Source organism: Mytilus californianus, unplaced genomic scaffold, assembly GCF_021869535.1.
Source record: "Mytilus californianus isolate M0D057914Y unplaced genomic scaffold, xbMytCali1.0.p SCAF_2, whole genome shotgun sequence".
Taxonomy (NCBI): domain Eukaryota; kingdom Metazoa; phylum Mollusca; class Bivalvia; order Mytilida; family Mytilidae; genus Mytilus; species Mytilus californianus.
In genome coordinates, this window is record NW_026262668.1 from 7,097,024 (window position 1) to 7,102,264 (window position 5,241).

A 5,241-nucleotide genomic window follows, 5' to 3' on the forward strand; every position below is an offset into this window, starting at 1 on the left:
TGTAGATTGAATTTTTTTATGAAAAACTTTTGTATTGAAATGATGCAACAACACCATTAGGACATAACTCGTTTCTTTCTAGAAAGGGCACCAGTTTAAAATGGATTCTTGTTACCAAAGACAGGTCCACATTACTACTTTTCTGTTCATATAGGAAGAACTGGTACCGATGGTGTTGCTTTACAGGAGGATTAGGACCGTTGTATTCTTAGACAAATAAAAAATAGAAATAAAGCAATGCATTAAAAGTTGTGGTCATTTAAGAGAAGTTCATTTGTGAGTTGAAATAATGTGTTTTTTTTGTTCAAGTTACCCTTTGTTTTTTATAGTAACATATGTTTGATGTGTTGTGTACTTTTGACGTTGATCTTTTTTTTTTAAGGAAACACGAATCGTCTGCCTTACTAAACGTAAAACGCACTTAATATACAGAGTAGTAGAAATGAGGTTAAAACCAATAAAATTGCAATGCAATGTATATTAAAGCAATGCAAAAAGGACAGACATCAATCAAACTTAAAAAAACCATTGACTTTCAGAAACAGAGAGTGAAATAAGGACTATATTTGTAACTTGAAGCAATGTCCGTGATGTGCAGATGAGTAAATAGCTTGCTTTAGGTAATACAGCTAATTATCGTGTAATGTTATTTTCCTCTGAGTGATACGGGTTGAAATCTTGTTACTGGTATACCTTAAGATTGTATCGGTAGTGTACTTACTCATTTGTTCCGTCCCGTCGATCTTTCCAGCCTGAAGTGATAAACCCTGGAAGCATATAATGGAACACATAATAAAACTACTGAAATGAACAAGAACCTTATCAAGCTAAAAATGAAAGAAATTCGTTTCTATTTGTGTTGAAATTAACAGTATTTATTATTTCTGTAAAGCAAGTTGGCTGGTGCGTTCAAAATAAAACAAGGTTCCTAAAAATGGTTAGACAATTGCTATAAGGAACATACGTATTAAGCTAGATATATAGATTCCTATAAAATGAGCGTTTTGTTGTTGGTATAAGCTGTTTTTAATTTGGCTGGAAACAATGGTTGTCTTGAATCTACACATGTTTTATATAGATGTTCATCTGTCAGTATTTCTTCAGATATGAAAAGTCGTACCATAAATGTGTATGATGAATTAAGTTTAAGGTGTATTCAATTAAATCTTGAAAAAAGTTAAGGTAACTAGGCAAACTTTTAAATGCTTGTTATGATATTGAAGTCAGAAAAGTTTAAAATGATAAAAAAAACAAGATGGCCGACATTACCGACTAACATGCCATGTTTTCTGCAAATAATTTTTTTACAGAATCAATAGGATGGATTGTTGGTAGTGTTGGATTGATGGACATAGGGGTAGAAATAAGAAATCCGAGTCTACAAACCATACTTTTTGACATAAGTTTTTTGTACAGTTCCCGTGCTGAGAGAGTGAAACGCGCTAAATGTCTTCATTCCTTTGTTTAATGATTTTCTTAAATTCACGCGATATTTATTTACGTATTTATGGAAACAGGATGTAAAACATGCATTCACATGACACTGAACCCAATTTACAGCACCAGAAAATCAAAACCTAACAGAACCGTTGATGAGTTGATATAACCGAAAAGGACAAAAACAATTTTAAAATATACCAAAGACTCAGTTACTCATGCTTGACATTTTTCTTAATTATCCTTACTGTTATTTTACTCCCAATGATTTCTTTATCAATATTTTGTTTTTTCCAACTCTCGGGTAATTCATGCATACTCAGGATAAGAACAAATTAACAATAAATCTTATCCATCTATTATAGTTAAATGGAAAAGAACTTGTATATAATAAGTCATAATTTCTCCCATAGAGATTAATACTTATATGTCTGCCATAAATAGTTTATGTTTTGGAAGTTGACAATAAAAAAAAAAATGTCTAATTTAATTGACACATCAGAAGCCGTCAATATCTTTTTTCAAAATATATTTCTTGTTTTAATAATCAAGGTATTAAATCACTCAACAGAATACATGAATTATCTGCAATGAACTTTAAAAGCAATAATCCTGATGATCTGATCAGTAATCATCCTTCATTAGGCAGAAACAACATCTATTGCTTCAACAGTACAGGATGATCTGATCAGTAATGATCCTTCATTAGGCAAAGACAATTAACGTCTATTACTTCAACAATACAGGATGACCAGGTTCTAAAGGAGCTTATCAAAATGTGTAGGTTTGGTTTTAATGAATTTTCAACTGCCAGAAATGTTTTAAACTTGTTAAGTTCAAAAGAAATTATCTTAATACAAAATTGATTGTTAGCTGTTTATGTTGCATTGATAACATAAAATTTTGCATAACCAGTTATGCATTAGTATGGTGCATTTCTTTACGATTAATGGAGTTTGATAATAAAATTTGGTACCTGAATTTGATGAATCTTTTCAAAAATACGTTCAATATTGCCGGAGAAATAGCTCAGGTGATTCAGTTTAATCAATACGGTGCAAAAGTTCACTTTTGACATCTATGTGACTCATTGACATAATAGATCAATAATAGTCATTTTACACACAATGTCTTAGTAAATTTAGTATCAAATGAATCTACAATTAAAAAAAAAATAATTCCTCTCGTATCATCATGTTTACAGAAGACCGTTTGTTCCAAAAATCAATTTGGAGAAATCTTTTGCTTATGCAAACATGTCTATTTTCTCCCTGTGTTCCTTTACTTAAAGCTGTCCGAAGGATTAGAATAAAATTCATATGAATTAAAAGTAGAATTATAATATATAAAAAATAATGATGGCAAAGGAGAAGAAACAAAATTAGCTGTCTTTGAACATGTTAAACGAGCTAAGGCAAAGTTATGCTGTGCTTTTATTCTCAGCTTGCTAAGTGTAAGTTTTTCCTTGGTCTGAGATAAAAAAAAAAGTATATAAAAAGATGTTGAAAATCAAGAAATATGAATTTTTAAGAATTTATCCATTTAAACTTTGATAAATATTTAGTTCAAACCAAAAAAATAGTTCCTTCCTGGTGTGTAGTTTTAAAGATAAAATCTTTGAACAAGAATAATTTTGATGGTAAAAAATGGCGGCAAACTATGGCATGTATGTGTGCGTTTCAAGTCTTCCTTACTGACTGGTAGGTTATCTCTTTGATGATGCAAAACAAATAATGAGTGTATATGCAGAGTACAACACACTAACGCAACAACTTAAAAGCAACAAGACTAGTGTGAAACAAACAAGGAAAGATAAACACGAATAGAAAAAAGACTTAATATCTTACAGATTTTTAATTGGGATGAAAACGTTAAAACATAAAAGTTTAAAGTCGATAATGGGTTTTAGGTAAGAAGTTTTGAACCACTTGCAGAAAATAACAGTTACTCCAATTCATTTGTCTGTTCGTGGTGGCGATGGTAATTTTACAGGTTATGGTAAATGAAATGAATTCAAATTTTTTTTTATGGATAAAATCTCTTTAGATATAAATAATACCTAAATGTCATGTAAGGATTTTGCGAATGAGAAAATACACACGACATCTCGTATGCCTTTTTTGTCATGGCTTGAAAAACAACTGGAATGGTGATGTCCTTGACAACGCCGTAAGGAAAACTTAATAGTGGAATAGTGTGTTACCGTTATATTTGTGACCAGCCAATGAAGGACATCATGTGCTGATTCAGCATCCGGGTCTCTCATGATAAGGATATACAAATGATCCTGAATAATAAAGAAGGCCATTCTAAGGAACCAAATTCTCAGTTTAAGTTCTCTGTAGTGATTAATTGTATTTTACAACATTGTTAAGAGTAGGATTTTCTACCCGAGGAATAAATTCAGTTAGCTCTGCCTACTCGTACTTTATTTGGCATTTTTTTTTTTATTCGAGCATCACTGATGAGTCTTTTAGTGACGAAACGTGTGTCAGGCGAACAAAATTCTAATCCTGGTATCTATGATGAGTTAATTATGATACAATGAGTTATGTCTACATTGTTAACTGTAATTTACATAAGAAAATGCCTGTACCCAGTCAGGAATATGACAGTTGTTATCCATTCGTTTGATGTGTTTAAACTTTTGATTTTGCCATTTGATTTTGGACTTTCCTTTTTGAATTTTCCTCAGAGTTCAGTATTTTTGTGATTTTAACTTTAATTTTTTATACTATAAATATTTTAAAATTTAATCCTGTTTACACAAAATATGTTGTGTCATGTATATACATATGGATCTTTTGAGTCTGAAATTAAGATTATCTTATCTTACCATATCTGAAGGAAATGGAAAATATAGCAAGTAGAGATTTAATAGCTGTTTATATGTATTTTTGTAAGTGTTTCGATAACTATCCCGAATTTAACACAAAAAGTAGTTAAATTTGCAAACTTTGAAATGTCCAAGTTTACCGACCAATGTGATATTTTATGATTTAACAATCAAGAGCATTCAACGGGATACAATCATAGTAGAATATATTTCTCGAACAAAAAACACCCACTGAAACATTCCTATTAATAAGCATAAGAATTTTTCAGAGGAATACGCAAATTAAGTTTATTATCCTGTGGTTTGATTAAATGAACCCTACGGGTTGACTGGGGTATACAAATGTAGTCACACAGAATTACAGAATGTTCCTAGTATATGCATGAAATATTTCTCACTGAACGTTAAGCAAGTAGCTATCAATCAATCAATAAATGTATAATCCAAGAATTGGTTTTGTTTAACTACTAATTTGGGTTTTTTTCCGCATACTGTTTCTTGTAAATTTTATTATTTATTCTAGTCCATACAGTTTAGATTTCCTATCTGTCAACGATGTTTGAATTTGAAATAACATTTTGTGCAGCTTTCAATATGTAAAAATCAAAACTTACTTTTTCCATGTTCGGTGCCTAACTCTGTAAAACATCCTTCCAAAACATATGTAGGATGAGTATCTTTAACGTACCTTCTTCACATTCAGAAATTTGACCTGCGGCGGGTCTGCAACCTTCCATTTCGGTATTTCTCTATTTCTTTCTGTGTTACCCTCTTTCTTGTTACAGGTACCATATACGTTGTCGGGTCTCATCTCCAAACTTGTTTCCCTACATAGCGGTTCGGGTTCCGGTAAAACATTAGTACAAAACCCCAAAATATTATGTACAAGTGAAATTGAAATACAATAAAATAGCACATACATTATACTGTTTATTTCAGTAGACTAGTACTTTCTTTGCACCTGTGAC

At 31.1% G+C, this 5,241-nt stretch overlaps 1 long non-coding RNA gene across 1 annotated transcript; it reads right to left on the reverse strand.

Moving 5' to 3' along the window:
• Window positions 1–5,241, reverse strand: LOC127728761 (uncharacterized). The gene is made up of 4 exons (XR_007994362.1): window positions 4,962–5,241; window positions 3,641–3,724; window positions 722–767; window positions 1–207 (listed from the first exon to the last, which is right to left on the reverse strand). It is a non-coding gene; the product is annotated as an uncharacterized LOC127728761 (long non-coding RNA).